Genomic DNA, 20,264 nt, shown 5'->3' with positions numbered 1-20,264 from the left:
CAGCTGCAGTTCCTCTGGTGGCCACTTGAGGCCGGCTTCAGCCACGAGTCAGTGCCTCCCATGCTAAAAGCCTGTGGACAGCTCGCTGTATTAGCATGAGCCGATAACGGAGGTCATCTAAACGGTCAAACCAGCTCTACAGACAAGTGTTGAGGCTTTAAAATGCAAATTTCAAACCATCAAAAGACGACGATTGCTCAAACACACACACAGAAATGATCACTGCACCGTTTCTATCAATGCGACATCCTGAAGACCTTCAGTGCACCAGCTGGATGTATACACACTGCTGTTTGCTGATGTTAAGTCACATGACCGGTTCCTTTATCACCCTCAAAGACCTTTAAAACTGTGATCTGACTGAACACCAAACATACGATGGAGCTTCATCACGGACATTAAGCACACAGCTAACCTAATAGCTGCCTTCAGGTGAACCAAGGAAACTAAGTTTGGACCAACATGCTTATATTTGCTGTGTGTCAAACCATTTTTACACGTTCTCTGAGTGAAGTGACCTGAGCCTGCAGCATGACCCTTGACCCTGAACCGAGTCTGCACAGCTCACAGTACCACCTGCTGCTCTGACACCATGACTGCTGATGTGCTTCACATATGTTTTCTTCTTTATTCTGTGCAACCCACTATTCATTTTCACACATTCATTCACAACTTTTAAAACTAATTTTCTGAAATTTTCTTGCAAACAGCTTTGCTCACACTGCTCTGCTGCTCAAACTAAAAATGCAGAAAACAGCAGGACTATTTGGAGTTTTAATTTGAGACTCAGAAGACTAATGAAACTGCTCAGCAGAGCTTTGACTGTCGGACAATCAGAAAAATCAATTTTCACTGAAAGTGAAGAGGAGAGATCTAAATGTGACATTTCTTGTAAACCTTTAGGAACTAATCTAACGAGGACAGATTTCTGAAACAAAGTTTTTTTTATAAATGAATAAAGTTTTTTTACCTGTTTGTGTTTCAGACCCTCGGCAGCGTCTTCATCCTCCGTCCTGCTGCCTCCTCTCTCTCGTCTCTAATGAAGCTCTCTGCTCCGGCTGCTCTCGCGCTCTCCCTCCCCCTCTGTGTTAGTCTATGTGGATCGCCCTCTTTCTTCGTGCTGGCTCATCTGTTGGAGGAGAACAGAGAGAGGGAGGGGCCCGGTCAGCACACAGACTTTCCTTTTGTACGACTCCCCCACCCCCCCCCTCCCCTTCCTCCCCTTCCATGACGTCTCCGCTTGAGTTTTTTTTCTTCCTGAAAACCAGACCCCGCTCCGTCCTCTGTTTATTTTGGTTTTCAGGAATGCTGACCAATTTTCTCCACGTTTTCTCTCTGTTTTCTCTGTGACATTTTTTTTGTAACCGAGCAGCAGGCTGAGGTCATCACAGAGGAGCAATTTTAAGACCCTCAGCGTAATCCCAGAGATCTGGCCGCACATTCCCACAGCGGGACAACAAACCGAAGGGATGCCAGTGACAATTACAGTCCTTACTGATTAATATGACCATCACCTTCCCCCTCAGCTCCAACGATACTCAGACCCACAGACGCAGCACATAGAAAAATCATTACACAAGTCATGTTTGATTGGAGAGCTGCTGAGATCTTTGTGTTAACTCACAGCAAAAGTAGATCAAAGCCTGTTGTACAAAAACCAACCAGAGAATCAAAGTGTGATGTTTATATTTCCAAACATGTGAAAAAGACTGTTTTCCACAGGAGAGTATGCCTCTGCCCACTCAACAGACTCATCACGTGAGCATGATCCCCAAACTGCCCAGAGATGCATCGCTTCAGTCTGCATGACAAAAACACTGTGTGAATGAAACGAGCCAACAGTTTGGGATCTAACAGCCGGCCTGTGTGCAGTGAGGCAGCAACGAGCTACTAACATCTGTGAGCAGAGGAAAGCTTTTTCTGTTTGAGATTATTATTAATTATTATTCCAAGATTCGTTTTTCCTGTCGTGTTTGCTCTGATTTCCACTGCAGCTGCACTCGTCAGCAGTGTCTAAAACCCCCCAGAAAAGACGAAATCATTAATCGTCTTCTGCAGTGCGATAAAGAGTTCCCTGGACTTATTTCCTGAGTGAGCACGGGAAGGGTCAAAGGTCATGGTGGACTTGATTTTCAGTGTGTACAGACAGCTAGCTCGGGCAGGACGACACCCATCCTGTCCCACAGGTCAGGAGGAAGGACGGGGGACGAGAGAGGAGAGAAGATGACAACACAACGCATTGCTGGCTCCCAAACGCATCGCTGACCTTTGACCTTTATCCACTGAACCGAGACGGAAAGTGGTGAAGAGAAACCTCGACAGCTGACAGATGAAGAGGGGCGAGAGAAGTTTAATTAGAGAGAGAAGAAAGGATTTAAGGAACCTCCCACCAGGTGTCAGTGTCCTGGAGCTTCATGAGCAAACACTCCGTCCGTCAGTGCTCCCTGGGTTGAGTCTGAGGAGGTCAAGACCCGATCAGATCAGAAAAATCGGATCAATCCGGCCTTCAACCGCCAATTCTTAAAGGTACTACATCTCACAGCACATGAATCTTCAAAGGACTAATGTTTGTGCTCATCATGGCTTCTGTCCTTTAAAATGTTTCTTTTAATCTGAAACAATTCATTAAGGGAAACTTTAGCTAATCCATCCACACACTGAGGTCTGAGCATCTTTGCTAACCTTAAACCCAATGGCACGCTATGAGGAAACAAGAAGATGATAAGGTCACTGTTTAGGATCTAAGTTATGCACATTTCATTTAAAAATCACAATAATTTCATGTTTATGTGAAGCTAAAGTGAGCCTTCAGCCATCCAGGTGGGTTAAAGCATAAAACACCCTCCAACGCAGAGGAGGAGCGACTATAAAGTCTTCTCAGAGACATCCAGCATCCCAGACTCCGAAAGATCTTTCATGGCTCATTTTAAGGCATATAAAAAAGGACTGAAGATGTTTTCTGGTTGAGGACACTGACAGAGTTTAGGACACGGAATATTTCAGAGGAATGACTTCATGACACCCACGTATGATGATGGTGGGCCTTCACCCATCACTCCCTCCTCCCACCTCCCCCTCCAGCTGGTGCTGTTTTGTGTCTTGCTCTTCAGACGAGAAGCTCTGAAAGGAGAAAAGTCTGCCGGAGACTTTTGTCTGCTTGTCCCATCGGCCATCTGCCGGCTCACAGGACGCCCCGCCACGGGCAACCTCTCACATTCTTCCAAAACAAAGATCCCTCTGACACCCCACCCCCCACACACACCCTCACCCCTCCTCAGGCAGGCGCACGGCTGCCATATTGGAGGAATTCATCAGATGTGCATTGAAAAGAATCTGATTAAAGTGCAGATTGAATCTCCTCTGAGTCAGTTTGGAGGAATGCCACCTGTTCACCAAACGCAGGTCCAACAGTTTCTTTATCTGGTACTCGTGACGAGACACGCAGACCCCACCCCCATGTTTACAGCTGAGCTTTTCGACTTTTGTTTTTACGTTTTACAAATGTAATTTTACTTTATGTTCAGCGTTCACTGTGATGGAAGCCAAAATGCACTGTACACACTTTCCAACGGCCACAAAGACACAAAGAAATTCAGGGAAAATGTCTCCTGACTTCGTTGGAGTAGAAAGAGAGTGAGACCTGTGCGGGTTTGTAGGTAGTAAAAAAAAGTTCTGCTTCACCATCAGCTGAGGATAAGCTGCAACCAAAAACTGTACATGGCTGCTATGAAGCCTCCTGTTGGTTCATGAAGTTCGCTTGTGAAGCTTCATGCTGGGTGTTTTAGCCACTGTGGATCTGACACTGCATACGGTTACAACCTGTCAGTCTCAAGGCCTAAATCCTCCCTTGGTGTTTGAGTCTAATGTGACTTTCACTTCCAAAATTAACTTCACTGAATCCACAGCTGGCAGGAAGAAGGCTTGAACTCACTGACCAGCTGTCTGTTTCTCTGTTTGCCTCGCTGATGATTGTAAATTGGCTGCAGGTGTGAATGTGATGGACAGAGTCTACTTTGTCTCTCCCACTGTGACATTTGCAATAGGCTCCGCCCCATCACCACCCTGAAATTATTGATTGACCAAAGTGTTTTTGAGCTCAAAGATCAGATAAGCAGGAGGCTCATCTTCTCATAGACTTGTGAGAGGAGTCCCCTGCTGAACTTTACACAGAATGCAGCATCGATTGGCTACGCCCATCTTTACGTAAAGTTGATGCTGCTTTGCTGCACGTGCAGAAACCCCCCCCCCCCCCCCCCCCCAAAAAAAAAAAACCCCTCATGTCTGCATTAGAATCTACGATCAGAAACAGGACAGACCATGACCGACCTCAGATTCGGAGCTCCCCCACTGCCAGCTGCTGGTTTCCAGTTCTTCATATTCTTCATAGAAGAAATTCTATGACTCTGTTGTGGCTTCTGCTATCTTTTATGGCGTGGTCTGCTGGGGCGGCAGCATCTCTGCTGGGGACAGGAAGAGACTGAACAGGGTGATCCGAAGGGCCAGCTCTGTTCTAGGATGCCCTCTGGACCCAGTGGAGGTGGTGAGTGACAGGAGAACGGCGGCTAAGCTGTCATCCCTGATGGACAACATCTCCCACCCCATGCAGCAGACTGTGACAGCACTGAGCAGCTCCTTCAGTGGGAGACTACGGCACCCACGGTGTGGGATGGAGAGATTTCGCAGGTCTTTCCTCCCCACTGCTGTCAGACTCCATAATAAAGACTTTAACTGATCAAGCACACACATCCATACATATGCAATAATACTAAGTGCAATAATCCTTTCTGTCATCGTTGTATTTTTACTCAGTTGTATATAGTATTTGTATTCTATTTTTATCTTATTGTATATTTATTTTATTTTATTCTACTGTATATAGTATTTTATTTTATTCTGTACAGTTGTGTACTGTATTTATTCTTATTGTATTCTAATTTTTGCCTCATAACTTTTGCACTGTCCACTTCCTGCTGTGACAAAACAAATTTCCCACGTGTGGGACTAATAAAGGTTATCTTATCTTATCTTATATGTTCAGATCACTTTGGGTTTCTGGTGATTTTAACACGAGTCAGACATAAGTGAGTGAAACAAACAAAATGTCCTGCCAGTGCAAAAAGAGATCCTATGAAGGAGAATGACTCAGAGCGAGCGTTCCTGCGTTTAACATCACATGTTAGGCGTTTTCTTTTCCCCTCCTCAGTGCAGAGAAGCTTTTGTGTTGAGGCTAAGGGGACGCAGGAAACAGGAAGTCCAGATCAGCCGTAAATAGCAGGAAACTGAGACGGCTCCTGCAGCAGTGGATACACAAACACGCTGCAAACACTCAGCTTTTGTACTTGATATGCTGATCTTTGCTTTTATTAATCTTTAATGAAGTATAGTATGGACTTGATGAGAGCCGATAGATGAGCCTTTGTGTGGGAAAGATTAAAGAAAGGAAATGATTAATCAACTGTAGCAGTCAGTTTTTCTTCTTTCAGACACTCGGCGAGGCCATCGTGTTTATGAACCGACGGATGGGAAAACGAGCACCATCCATCAGGCCGCTGTTACAGCGCGCATCCCGTGAAGTGAAAACTCAATGGTGTAATTCAAACTTGAATGAAAAACTGCGCTCATATTTTAGTGTCATTTTACACACGTTTATTTTCCATGTACTTTTCAGTCCAGTGGTCTCAGCAAAGGCCTTAAAAATGTGCCGCAACTGGCAAAACACACTTTTTCTTGCCAGGAAAATGACGAGGCTCCGCTCTGTGACTGCTCCAATATGAATCTAAAGTTTCAGTTTAACACAAGAAGAGGTGGAAATGCAACAAAGTGAAAATACTTTCAAGATAAAAAAAAACTGCTCTTCTCTCTGACAGGTTGTTTGAGGTCCCTCGGTGCTGCAGTGCCTCTGAGCAGGCACAACATCCAAGAAGACGTTGTGCGTTCTGCCGCTGTTGCCTGCCAGCTTGCTTCTCCACGTCCAGACTCCTTGCTGATGGGCCCAGACTATGTACTGGGAGAAAAATGCTGTTAATGGTGGTGTAAAGCCGCCCTGATGGCGTGTCCACAGCATTGGACCGAAGCCGCATAAGACCCTGAGGTCAGTGGGTGCACGCAACCAAACATGGAGCATTGATTAAATGAAGCCGGAGACTTTTTAAATATTAAAACTGAAAATTTAAAAATTTGTTTGCATTTCAAGAAGAACCTAAATATAAATGAGTGTGGTGCTACAGAGGAAACGTCCTGACATCATTCACATCTAAAGAATTCATCCTCAGGAGATGAAGTTAGATCAGACTTGTTTTAACACGTTACTGATGGTCCTGGAACCAGAAATGGCAAACATGACTCCAGCAAACGGGCTTCCAGGCAGATTATCTGTTCTTGATTTATTACTCAACCCTCAAAGACCCAACAGTGTCTGAACAGCACCAGAGAAAGAGCTGAGTTCACAGAAAACTACAGATTTGTGGCAGCTGCTGAATTGTCACTGCTGATTGTTTCAGTAAAACAGGAGGTGAAGCTTTTAACAGACTCAGTTCCACACTGCTCACCATACAACCAAACTTCATTCCCAGTTATGTTTTCAGAGAAACACATTTACTGTGACGTGGACAGGAGGATGACGGAGACACTGAAACTACTCATCTGGATCAGGACCAGTTTAGTTTAATACACCAAAGGTAACCACGCTTGGGTGGGTTTGTGACAGTGTTGTGGTCAAACAAAGGCTACAGGCGGTTAGCGGGACATCGTCTGCATGCTGTAGCTGTGCACTGTCACCAGGGAGCAGTGCCGGAAACAAGCGATCTGTGTGCTACTCTTACTTTCAGAAGAGCAAAGTGTTAAAAACAATGAGAAGAGTCACGGCAGTCACCGCCTGTGCTTCTCCTGTTCACGCGAGCTGTGCCGTTGGTTCTCCAGTTCACAGACTTTTGTGTTGGTTGCAGGCAAACATCTACACAACTGGACACAAACGTAGCACCACAGACCGGCCTTGCGACTGGGATGTAACTTAGGCTCAGCTGAGTGATTTATTGATTGATAAGATATAATAATATTAATAATAATTCATTTTTGTAACGCGTTACAGGAGAAATACCTCAAAGATAACAAAGAGGATGCAGTTTGGATATGCGGGAACATCAGTGCCTCCACATCGGCCTCGGGATTTACTCCACAATGGAAGTTAAACTGCTTTCCCTGAGCTGCAGACTCACAATTCTTCTTTTTCTTGCACTTTTTTGGGATTAATTGTTCAGCACAAATGGGGGGTTGGGGGGTGTTTGTGGAGGAAGATGCCAAGGAGCAAAATGAGTGCTCCCCCCTCCCCATGGGAAAGCACAGAGTGAGAGTTCGATAAGGAGGAGGAGGGGGTTGGGCTGCAGCCGCTTTCTGTGCATCAGGGGAAGTGTGCCTGGAAGGGAGGGGTGGGTTTTTGGGAGGGCGGTCTGTTTCCTGCCCTGGCTGACTGGGGTCCTTGTGTTGGCTCTGTGGGCAGACGGGCGGTGGCCCTGGACTCAGGTGGGGTTGAGTGTTGGGTTTGGTGTGGTCGCTGCAGCTGCTTCCTCCTCTGGAGATCCTCAAACCTCCAGCAGAGCTCTGCAGATGCAGGTCTGATGGATCCCACATGCCTGTCACAGCCTGAAGTCTGCTCCATGATTCAGCTTCATGCTCTGAAACCAGTGAGGAGCTGGTGGTACGATCGCATCGACGAAGAGCTGCAGCAGTCGCAGCACACCGACAGACCCCATCACTTCATTCATCAACAAACAAACAGCCAACGCAGTATGATCGGTGCAATCAACAAACAACAACACACACACACGCTCTGTCCACCCCCACTTCCCACCACCCACATTACCATCATGCCTTCAGCTGCTGTGATGGATTGATCGTCTGGCTAATGGTCGGTTAACTGGATGAAGCATTTGTTGGTGTCGGGGCAGCTCACAATACTCGGGCCATGCTGTAGAGCTAAACAGACAGTAATCAGGTTTGAGTCCAGATCAAATGCGGTTTCAGTTCAGCCGGCAGGAGGTTATCCGCAGGTCCTGAGTAAACGGCCGATAAATCAGAGTTAGCATGTCAGGCCTCACACCCCCATCCTCACAGAATTCAGCCAGTGTTTATCGAATACTTCTCCTTAAAAACATGAAGCTTAGTAGCACACTGCATGCTAACAATGAATGAGTTACAGAACAATATCTGTAACTCATTCATCAGACTGTAATCACTCTTTGTTCAGTATGTGGCTGCTCGAGCATCCAAGACTGACAGATTATCTGGACAGTGATCATTTTATTTTCTATCAGTAAGCTGTTTCTGCTTTGGACTGTCAACATAATTTTATTGATACCTGAACAGCAGGAAGAAGAAAAAAATTCCCACATGTGGGACTAACAAAGGTTTATCTTATCTTAAATCCCACAGTGATAAAATAAAACTTTGCGTTTTGGGACCAACATTTTATCCTCTCATTTTTTTCTTAAAAAAAAAAAAGTGCTGATCAAACATAAAAAGATGAAAGTCGAGAGTCTGACTTGCAAACTTCCTCAAACAAATGACATCTACAATAAAACAGGAAATAATAAACACAGAGGGAGAAAAGATGTATACGTTCATCTGGTTGGATGAGTTAAGGAAGCGTGCCGAGGGGCAGATGTGATTTCTTATTAGTAATTCATGGTATAAGATTATGTCTCTTCCTCCGGTTCAGTAATTAATTGTAACTGAGTCGTGGACATGTCATAAAAAAGCCAAACACAGGGACAGGAAGTGGACTTTTCATTGCTCAGGACCGTCGTCGTCTTGGCTCAAACACGATGATGCGCTAGGTTGGTCTCAGGCTGACCGGCTGAAGCTCTGGGTTTCTGGAAGATTGATACTTCTGACTGTAACTAATGACATAAATTTTCTTCTTTCATATTTCAACATTACTGCTGCTGAATTCAACAATGTTTTGGCAACTCAGGGCTTTCAAATCATATATCAGGGTGACTCCCGTGGCCCCCTGGGGACTTGCAGAGGCCCCCGGTTCACTTAAATGATCGAAATAATCCAAACATCAGTTGACTGGAAGCTGACAGCTGACGGCCTCTCCATGACCGTGTACTCAAGTGTGTGATGGGTGAACAGAAGATGTGTGTGCGGGCCTTTTAAACCTTTCTTCCTCCTACTTTGTCCTTCAGCGGGTGAACTCAGAGGCAAAGGGGGGATGGAACGGAGACGAGTGTCCACAGCTCGTCCTTTCAGCCGCCAGATGCTGCTGCTGCTGTGAAGGCCTTTTTCCACAAAACATCCATCAAAACACAGAAAAACAGAGATGAGAGTACAGAGCGACTACGTTAAACCTTATAGGACTTATCAGCGATTAGCGTAGCTGCACACAGTGTCCAGGAGGCTCATTCTAATCATTCAGCTTCAGACAAATTGAAGTAAAGAGTAAAAACACAGAGTTCAGCTCAGTGCTGTGGTGCTCAGCAAGTCAGAAAAGCTGCTGCTGGATTTTCTATTTTAAAAAGTTGAGTTGATGCTCAGCTTTCTTATCCTTCAATTCTATTTTCCTGCAGATTAAATGTGTCAGATTACTCTACGTGCAGCAGCAACCACTGCCTGGATGGATCGTACCTGAAAGATGATACAAAAAACATCCTCATGCAGCACAACCTACAAAACCTCTGCGTGGTTAAATAAACCAATCAGCCGCAGGATGAAATCAGATGGTCTGATAATGTGCACACCCACGATAGGCAGCTAAAACCATCTCCAAACAGTCAGGTGTGCTTATGGGAGAAGGATCCTTGTGGTCCCGTAGGCTGTGGGGTGGCCTCCATGGATCCAGCTTAGAAGTACTCAATGAGACACTCATGCCGTAGTGTGTTTCGCACATTCAGACTGAAGCGATATTTTTAGATGCCATTTTCTGAGAGTTACTCAGAGAGCACGAGGACTTTAATAGAGTTTTATCACATCTGTTCATGTACATGGACATTTGATCGAGCCAATTTAAATGATTTGTCCTCCATTTTAAATTGCAGTGTATGCAACTTCTTTTGTTGTTCTGCAGCTAAATGAGTCCAGAGCAGAAAGGAGTTTACTTCTCTCCGGGGACTCTGAATGTAAAACCATCAGAAGCGTTACACACAGTCACGGTCCCGTACGGGCGATTTGGACAAAAAGCCTTCATTTAAACAACACGTGCTGTTTCCCTCGGAGATAAAACTGCAATTAACTCCGACTGAAAGGAAGCAGTAGACTCAAAGGAGACGAAATGACACTGAATGATTACGTTGGTCACAAAACCCTCGCTGGGTAAAAGGAGCCATATGTTGGCAGCGGCACTCTGAGCCAAGAGTTTGCCAAGAGGCGGAGATGTGATGGAAACAGACCGTCGCCTAAGAGCAACAAATCAGAGTTCTGATGATGGTCCCGTTTATCGGCTGCATCGTTCACCTTTAATTGGTCTGAGTCAGACTGCAGATTCTTCAGGTTCACATCAACCTGCAGACAAGTTTGTGCAACGGCAGGACACCTGGCCAGGAGCAAAATTACACCCCCACACACATCGACAAACAGAAATTAACAGGATTCAGCGGTTAGACCAAAGTTCGTGTCAACAGAGCCCGACCACAGAGTAAACAGAGGCTGAAGGAGCAAAACAGACGGCATCTGTTAAGCTTCAAATCTACATCTCGATCTGCATCTAAATATACAACCATGAGGGGCAGGTGCCAGTTTTTATTCCATTTAAGTAAAGGCACGTCATTAGGAAAAGTGAAAACATTCCAAAAACATTCCAAAAATCCAAACGCAGGAAAATTCCTGGATTCACATCAGAAACTAATCACTTCTTCTCTGGCTCAGAGGATGTTTTCCAGCAAATCTCACTGAAATCTGACCACGACAGAAACCTGATCCTCCCTGGTGGAAGCGATTTAGGCTGTTTAATCCAGACCTGCTGAAGGCTGATGGTTCATGTGGTGATGCTCTGCAGGCTCTGTGGTAAACAAGACCTCTTTATATCCACCGGGAAAAACCCGGCATACGGCTGCTGTTTCAGGGGGCATAGGACATGTACTAGTTTCTTTGGGGAATAACTTCAGAATCCATTTGTCATCCACTGGGATCTTATCTTGGCTGTTGATCCAAATTTACCCACAGGCTCATCAATTACCCTCCAATAGCTGCCTTCTCAGTAATTCGTGTATATGTTAAATGAATATCTCTCTGTGTGTAACACAGGAATGATTAGTTTCACATAAACATAGCAGTTCACACAATCAGGACATCTTCAGCTTCATTCATCTGTTATAAATAAGGATTTTACTCCTAATTATTCATTCTGTATATAGTTGTAACAAAATTGCAGATACAAATTTTGGTGTCTGTTAAGTTACGTAAAGAGATGCTGAACGCAAAACAAACAAAAACAGAGAATTTTACATTGCATTCACAGGGAGATGATGAAATGTTCATAATATATATGAAAAGAATTAGGACTTTATAAATCTTTTTACAAACATATAGATGTTAATAATCGCTGCACGTGTGACGATGTTCATGCAAACTTTATTCTGATGGCCGTCCTGTGAATGAGGGACTTCTGTGCACACTGAGATGTTTAACCTGAGCTCAATCATTTGAGTATGAATGTGAGTGCTCCTTCTGTGAGCTCTCCTCAGGGTTTTGCTTATATAGACAGTTTTCCTCATTTTTCAGCTTTAATTTTTCTTAATTATTTTCGTTTAGCTTCTGATTTCATCTGCTTAGGCGGCACTGATGAAGGTGGACTTGCATTTATCATCTGTTTCTCTCTAAATGCGGTCCACACCCAAACCGACCATGACATTGTTTCATTGGTGCGATTACGTCAAACATCATATCTGATAGGAACAACTGCCAGAACACAATTAAGACTACAAAGGAAAAAATTTTTTTTTTCAAATCTCTGGCTGACACCTCCGCCCTCAGCCTGCTCTCCACAATGTTTGTGACATTTAGATGTTTGGTGGAGGCCGTAGAAGGACAATGTTCTCCTTGTTGTCTGTGATTGAAGAGCTTGTGTACAGTTGTAAACAAGCACAGCGTCCTTTAAGTGCATCTAAGAGGAAAACCAGAGAAAGGAGTGTTTGTGTAAGAGCAGGTAAGGCTGTGATTTACGGCTCTCTGTGGTTTGTTTCAGCCGGGTTTGGTTCTTGGAGGTCGGAGCCTCTGAGAATCAGAGGAATGTGAAAGCTTGTACAGTAAACTCACTGAGGTGAGCAAAGACAAACGCTGCAGCTGCGACTGCTGTGCGTTGTGTTTTCGGGCCTGTTTTGTGGGCAGAGTCATGGAAATGATCCTGATGTGACTGAGCAGCCAGACTGAAGCTGAGAAAACACCTCTGACACCGATGCAGACCAAAGACGAGCCGACACAAAGAGGACCGAGGGAATCTGCTGAGCTGACAGTTTGTAACGACGCTCTGAGGTCTGACCCAAAACCATCAAAGCATCACGGAAGGGGTTCATCACGAAGCGTGGACCATCCAGCTGATGTTTCTTGAAACACTTATGACGTTCATGGTGTAGCCCTCCAAGTCAGTCTGTGCGGAAGCCTCAATTCAATTCAGTTTTTTGTGCTGACTCGCTGATTTTTATACAGTGCCAAATTATAACAAAAGTCACCTCAAGATGCTTTACATTGTAAGGTAGAGCCTTCAATAATACATACAGAGAAAAACCCAACAATCATTTGACCCTCCTATGAGCAAGCACTTTGGCGACAGTGGGAAGGAAAAACTCCCTTTTAACAGGAAGAAACCTCCAGCAGAACCAGACTCAGGGAGGGGCGGGGCCATCTGCTGTGACCGGTTGGGGAGAGAGAAGGAAGACAGGATAAAAGAAATGCTGTAGAACAGAGACAGAGATTAATAACAAGTATGATTCAGTGCAGAGAGGTCTCTTAACACACAGTGAGTGAAGAAGAAACACCCAGTGCATCATGGGATTCCCCCAGCAGCCTACACCTATTGCAGCATAACTAAGGGAGGATTCTCTCTCAGTTTTATCTGAATTTAGAAGCAGAACATTAGAGGTCAAGAACTTAGCGACGCTAGATCCAGACTTCAGGCTGACAGCTCTCCACATGGTTGACTTTGTGAAACATTAGCACTGCGTCGCTTTCTGTGGCTCATCACTGCAACAACTACCAATGGGAACAAAGAATACTGTCAGAATGTCATCTACGTCATCTACACAATTAGTTTGCACCATCCAGAAGCCAATCCTGTTACGAGTAGGGATGGGTATCGTTTAGGTTTTATCCGATACCGGTGCCAAACCGGTACTTTTGAAACGGTGCCAGTGCTTAAACGGTGCTCGAACCGGTGCTCAAACCGGTGCTTAAAGAATGGAGAACACAAAATTGGTCCAAAAACCTCTCATGTTCAGCTGTTTTTTTGCATAAAGATAACAATGTTAGCCTTTTCTGCAGCTATGGGGCATATATGGTATCACTCTTGGCTGGAAGCAGTGCTTAAACAATGGAAAAAACACAAACTTTGTCCAAAGACCTCTCATGTTTAGCTGTTTTCCACTTTTTCTTTGGTCATTTTAGCCTTTTTGGCCAGGGTGAAGGGAGTATCTGCCATCAAACAAGAAGACAACCGCATGTAGCTTTGATGATGTTTGCTAGTTCACCTTACATGCATTAATTTGATAACGTGGTTAGCCTACTCAACGTAAATTACACACAAACAACATTAAGCTACTCACGCTAGAAGAACGGCTGCTGCTGCCATCATCATCTGTCATCATTTCTACTACACTGGCAGGGCTAGGGGCCAGGACTCTCCTCTTCGGGTTTTTGGGGGATGTTGCTAACTCCGGGTCCGATAACAGGCACCACACCTGCAGTTAGGGATGGGTATCGTTTAGGTTTTATCCAATACCGGTGCCAAACCGGTACTTCTGAAACGGTGCCGGTGCTCGAACCGGTGCTTAAAGAATGGAGAACACAAAATTGGTCCAAAAACCTCTCATGTTCAGCTGTTTTTTTGTAAAAATATAACAATGTTAGCCTTTTCTGCAGCTATATGGGATTTATGGCATCACTCTTGGCTGGAAGCAGTGCTTAAACAATTGAAAAAACACAAACTTTGTCCAAAGACCTCTCATGTTTAACTGTTTTCCACTTTTTCTTTGGTCATTTTAGCCTTTTTGGCCAGGGTGAAGGGAGAATCTGCCATCAAACAAGAAGACAACCGCATGTAGCTATGATGATGTTTGCTAGTTCACCTTACATGCATTAATTTAACAAGTGGCTAGCCTACTCAACGTAAATTACACACGAACAACATTACGCTACTCACGCAGAGAAGAACGGCTGCTGCTGCCATCATCATCCGTCATCATTTCTGCTACACTGGCAGGGCTAGGGGCCAGGACTCTCCTCTTCGTGTTTTTGGGGGATGTTGCTAACTCCGGGTCCGATAACAGGCAACCCACCCGCAGTAGATGTGCTCGGTGTGAGGTCTCGCAGCAAGCTATCAAATACGGCGCATTTCTCAGCTTTTAAAAAAAACCGCTATGAGTCGCCAGGTGTTTCGTTCGGATTTGAAGTGTTACCTCCTTTGACAGTATCACAGTATCAGCTTAAAGCACTTGTTGCAGGCTGCTGAGTTTGCATATTTTGCTGTGAAGTACAGCCAGACTTTTGACCGCTTCGCCTTGGGCTTTTAATCTGTAGCTCTGCTCTAAAAGAACGTACGTACCTGGACCCGCCTACTATCCTCGGAAACGTAAAATGATTGGCTAGAATCCAAAGTGTATCACAGCTCAGGAAAAAAAAGCACCGAAATAAAGCACCAAAATGTGCGCTGCTTTTCGGTCTGGTTACTACCGTTTATGTCAGAACCGGTACCCATCCCTAGTTACGAGTTCAAATGACATAAAACAACAACACAGCAAACTAGTGGAAATGGTTGACTAATGAAATGTAAGCTATTTCTCTGCAGGCAGCAGCATGAATGCATTTTAAATGGTTTCATTTCTTAAAGGCTAAAGAAATTTGTGCACTTGCTTTAACTAATTGTCCAGAAACAGTCATATGGCAGCCCAGAGGAAAATAAAAGGACCAGATATTCAAATAAATTCAAGGGCAGAGTCTAATTTGACTGACAAAACTTTAATTTGGGTACAGTCCTCGCAGTCAGACGGTAACTTCAAGGAGGACCTGCTCAGCTGTCTTATCAGAGGCTGACACTTTCTCACCTGTCTGAACCAAACTGGCACACAGAAACAGATTCAATCAGGCGGAACCACCTGTTCTGTTTTTTGAATTATCTCTTTTTTATTTGCACACACAGGTCTTGTGTCTCTGTCGTAGAAACGCTACCTGCACAGCTACAGCTTCGGGGACGTGAAGCAGCAGAAAGACAATAACAGCACAGCGATGAGGGAAGGTGGCGAAGGACAACAGTTTCCCGACACATACATCAACAGATCGGGTCACCTACACTCAGTCACAACAACATCACACAAACCCTTTTAAAACCTTCAGAAACACCACACAGGAACCAGAAACCTGTTACTATCATGTAATCTTCAGTAACTGAATCACTGCACTGTGAACACTAACGCTGAGGAGTTCAAGACAGTCGAACTCGTTAGACAACATTTCACAGCCAAGCCTGAGAAACAGGACAGTAGCTTTTCAATCCGGATGAGTGGATGTTCAGGTCGGCTCAGGATTGCCAGCTTCCTGCTAAACAGACCTGAAGACAAACTGCAGCAACATCTGGCTGCAGCTGCAGGAATTTCCTACCCTGCCTGTAAACATTGTGACATCAGAAATGCACTCAGACACGCACAACACAGGACATGCTGATTTCCTCTGAGCTGCACTTGATTCGAGCACCTCTGAAGGGTCAAACATCCCATCACATGCTTCCTGTCCTGATGTCACCATACGGACATGGCAACCTTGGTGAAAGAGAAAAATACACTGCTGGAACAAAGACTCGCCTGGACCATTATATTTGTGAAGTCACAGTCTCCGTTCCTGCTGATAATTTTCCAAGGATTATTCCTAAATGCTGATCAGTTTTAAGCCTGGTTTCCAAAATGGCTTGCAGATATGCAGCAACCACAGGCACTCAAAAGCAGCTCTATTATTGCAGCCTGTAGAAGATCTGCCAACAGGACACACAGGGCCAGATTTACTAAAGCAGCACAAACTGGACTTTGGCATAAAATCAAAAAAGGAACCGTCAGTATTTTCAAAGAGAACAATGTGATAAGTGGTGGGAATGAGAGCTGATTTACAAACCTTTATGACACACAGTTTAACACTAATCACTCAGATATTTAACACAGAAAAAGGTCTTTTACTGTGCTTGATATTGAAATGGACTGACTGTTTTAAATCACCTGTAAAACTAACTACGCCTACAAGCACTATTCACAAGTTTAGTTCATCTGGCTCATGAAAGAGAGTCAGCCAATCACGTGGGCTTGCACTGAGCTCAGCTGAGCATGACTCTGGGGTCTGTTCAGTCTCTGTCTGTCATCCTAAAGTCATTTTTTATCAAACATCATCAAATCTTTGAATCTTTGAATCTTTTTGGATACATGGTGTACATGTTTTCAGCCAGGAGCCTCCAGGCTGAATGCTGGGAGAACATAAACGTCCCTCAGCTGGTAGACATGGTTGGCTTAAAGTTGGGAGCCACCCTGTCCAAACACTGTTGGAGGAACAAAAAGGTGTGACTCTGAGACTTTGTGTTATTTACTTAAATGGTGTCCAAAAGGTGATTCTGTTCATCTGGAAGTAGCGCCCACTGAAGGAACAATGGGCTCCCAGCCCATGTGGGCTGATTTCAGTCATTATGCAAATGCACTGTTTATAAGATTTGGGGAAACCTGCAGTCAGCTGAGACTGAAGAAGTCACTTGGATGAGTGACGAAACGTTTCTCCCACAAAACGCTACGTCCAGATGAACAGAATCAACTTTTGGAGATTTATTTTCCTGGATGATTGAGAATGCATCAAGACATACTTATATGATGGTTGTTGTACTCTTTGCTTACTGGAACTTATTTAACAGCCACCATAATTAAAAACACACCAAACATGTTAAATCCTGAGCAGAACCTGTTGTCTTACATAAGAGCTGCCCCGAGCCAGAGAATACCAAAAGGGCGAGAGTCACCAGAAACCACAGGCAGCCGAGTGCCGACTCGCTTTGCTTGTTACACAACAGTTGGAGGAGCCGGAGCTGGAAAACAATGAAACATGGAGAGAAACTGGAGGAGGAGAAAAGATGGAATAAACCGAGCAACAGTGAAAATATAACGGGAATATTACATAAATGAAATCACAGGCTTTAAAAATTTACACGGTTTCATGGTTCAGTGGTCGATAAAGCCTCCAGCCCTAATGATGTGAAACCTTCCCATGAATCCACCCTGCATTAAAGCTTTTATTTTGAAGGAAATCACTTATTATTTAGCTAACCTATTTAACTTATTATTTATTTATGGCTGCAGGCTGAAAAAGTGGCGTCTCACCACAAAGTAACTACCAGGAAAATCTGCTTCAGTGGTTTGATTTCTGTTTCCACACCAGGCCCAGTGAAAGTGTTTGACAAAAAAAACCTTCCTGTTCCTTCACAGTAAACTTCCTCAAGCTGCTTCGCAGTGCATGAACTTCTGCATCAGAGTGAAAGATCAGCCTTGTGTCTGAACTGGATTCACTGAAAATAGAAAATAAACTTTTACAGCTCTCATTAAAACAAACAGGAGCTTCTATCCTTACATATTTTAATATTTAGTCCAACTTTGGAAGCTGAAGAATGAAGCTACTAACTGTGGAGCTTTGCTGTGTGCAGCTTCTTTTCAGCAGCTTTTGTTTTTCACAGCTGGGTGGTGATCAAGACCCGGATACATCTGGGAGCTTCACCAGTCAGTCAGTATACCGTCACTAACCAAAGTGAATTCAGAACCTGCTGAGCAACAACGGAAAACAGCCTGAACAGAGCCAGCAAGACAACGACACAATGCTCGAAAGCAGTGGAAACAAAAGCCACAACACATCAGGACTCGTTTTCCTGAAGAACCGAAGCTGGAAGGACGGATGGAAAGATGTGTCCAGGATATAGGAAAGAGGATAACTGGATATATGCTTTTCCAATCCGTACAAATCCTATATGAAGACAGAGGAGTTCAAAGAAGGGCCGGGGCTCTGCATGAGTCTTTTTATAAAAATGTAAGAGAGGAAAAAAAGGGACCTGGGACCTTGTGCACCTGGTGACCTGGTGCACAAAGAAATGAAAAACTAGAGTTCACCTGATGGGTCTTCCCAACAACAGTCACACTTCCTTAGAAAGTAACGAGGTACAAAAGAAAACAAAAAAAAGTTCATCATAAAACAACTGAAAACAAAAACAAAATACTCTGGAGTAAAACTTCATGGGTGCCATCACCATGTAATTTAGGGTAAAGCCACAAGTATCTGAACACTGAGTTTCTGTCCTGTCACAGCTAAATGTGACTGCGAGCGTTTTTACTTTCACACAGACGTTACTGACTTCACGCCAAGTCCACTTGTATGACTGTGGACGGGGAGGGCCAGCAAGGGCAGTTTATCATGATGTGGGAAAACACACACAGAGGAAGGGAGAGAGAGAGTATTATGTGAGTAATTGGAAGCAGCTGTGGAGGGAAACGCTGTTTGGTTGGAAGCTGTTCTGAGAACAGCAGCAGCAGGGTGATGTAACACAGTGACAGCCACACAATGCTAACACAAAGAGGTTATGGGGCTTTTATACAGGAGCTTTTTAAAATCTGATACCAAGCAAGCACTTTGGCGACAGTGGGAAGGAAAAACCCCCTTTTAACAGGAAGAAACCTCCAGCATAGTGGTATCCAAACCCAGGCCTTGAGGGCCAGTATCCTGCAGGTTTTCGATGAGTCCTTGATCCATTACAGCTGATTTAATTGGCTAAATGACCTCCTCAACATGTCTTGAAGTTCTTCAGAGGCCTGCTAAAAAAGTAATCATGTGATTCAGGTGTGTAGACCCAGGGTGAGATCTAAAACCTGCAGGACACCGGCCCTCGAGGCCTGGAGATTAATAACAAGTATGATTTAGTGCAGAGAGGTCACGGCAGATGGCCACCCCTTCCTGAGCCTGGTTCTGCTGGAGGTTTCTTCCTGCTAAAAGGGAGTTTTCCTTCCTGCTCATAGGGCAGGGGTGGGCAACTCCAGGCCTCGAGGTCCAGTGTCCTGCAAGTTTTAGATATCACCCTGGGTCAACACACCTGAATCAAATGATTAGTTCATTACCAGGCTTCTGGAGAACTACAAGGCATGTTGAGGAGGTCATTTAGCCATTTGAATCATCTGTGTTGGATCAAGGACACATCTAAAACCTGCAGGACACCGGCCCTTGAGGCCTGGAGTTGCCCACCCCTGTCATAGGGGGTCATATAATGGTACGTTTTTTCTCGGTGTGTATTATTGCAGGATCTTCCTTACAGTATAAAGCACCTTGAGGTGACTGTTGTTGTGATTTGGAGCTGTATGAAAATAACACTGAATTGAAAAATCCAATAACTGTGAAGTTTACCTGTTTAGAAATGGAGGATGAGTTCTCAGATAAATTTTAGTTGGCCTGGACGCAGAAACAAAGCTAACACCTCTTATATGTTTATATTATTATTATTGTTATATACATTATTAGAAGAAGCTGAAGCCTTTTGACTTTCATGGGTATCTTTGCAGCCATATTTGGAATTTCATTCATATTAGAGGATTCTGCTCCTCGTCATCAAGCCCACCACAGCGGTTCCCATTTCACGGTCATGTTGAGATTTTCCACTGCCGTCTTCACCCTCAGCAGGCCAACCAAAGCCTTTCAGACAGACGACTCCTGAAATTACAGCTGCAGGCACCCAACAAACCTCATTATCACGAGCTGTACTATTACAGTTTCCTCCATCCTCCAAGTAATCAAAGCATGATGAGTGTGTGTGTGTGTCTGTGTGCGTGTGTTCAGCGGCCCCTGATGTTTGTGTTTATTGTGTTTGGAGAGTGATGCTCTGTGATTCAGATGCTTGTTTGATTCTCAATTCAAAAATTTTCTCCAAACTGCGTCTCCTTTGTCTTTTGTTCAGAGACACTTTAAATTGTCTCTTTGCTCCAGTAAACTGGAGTCTGAGCTGTTTGCAATCCACTCTGAATGGGTCTTTTCGTGAGCACTGCCCCACACTCAGCTGAGTCCACAGC

General features: G+C 44.4%; 1 protein-coding gene across 3 annotated transcripts in view; it reads right to left on the bottom strand.

Moving 5' to 3' along the window:
* tiam2b (TIAM Rac1 associated GEF 2b) overlaps nt 1-20,264 on the bottom strand; it is a 47,330-nt gene that overhangs the window by 18,768 nt on the left and 8,298 nt on the right. For 2 of the 3 annotated variants that reach the window (XM_026142674.1, XM_026142676.1), the window contains exon 2: nt 971-1,129. The gene's annotated coding sequence lies outside the window, so the exon portion shown is untranslated. Of the gene's footprint in view, nt 1-970; nt 1,130-3,640; nt 4,188-20,264 lie in introns of those variants that run through there. The other variant, XM_026142675.1, reaches the window with a different exon arrangement.

The sequence above is a fragment of the Astatotilapia calliptera genome, chromosome 15, assembly GCF_900246225.1.
Source record: "Astatotilapia calliptera chromosome 15, fAstCal1.2, whole genome shotgun sequence".
In the NCBI taxonomy this organism is placed as follows: domain Eukaryota; kingdom Metazoa; phylum Chordata; class Actinopteri; order Cichliformes; family Cichlidae; genus Astatotilapia; species Astatotilapia calliptera.
This window is presented reverse-complemented; position numbering and strand designations above follow the sequence as displayed.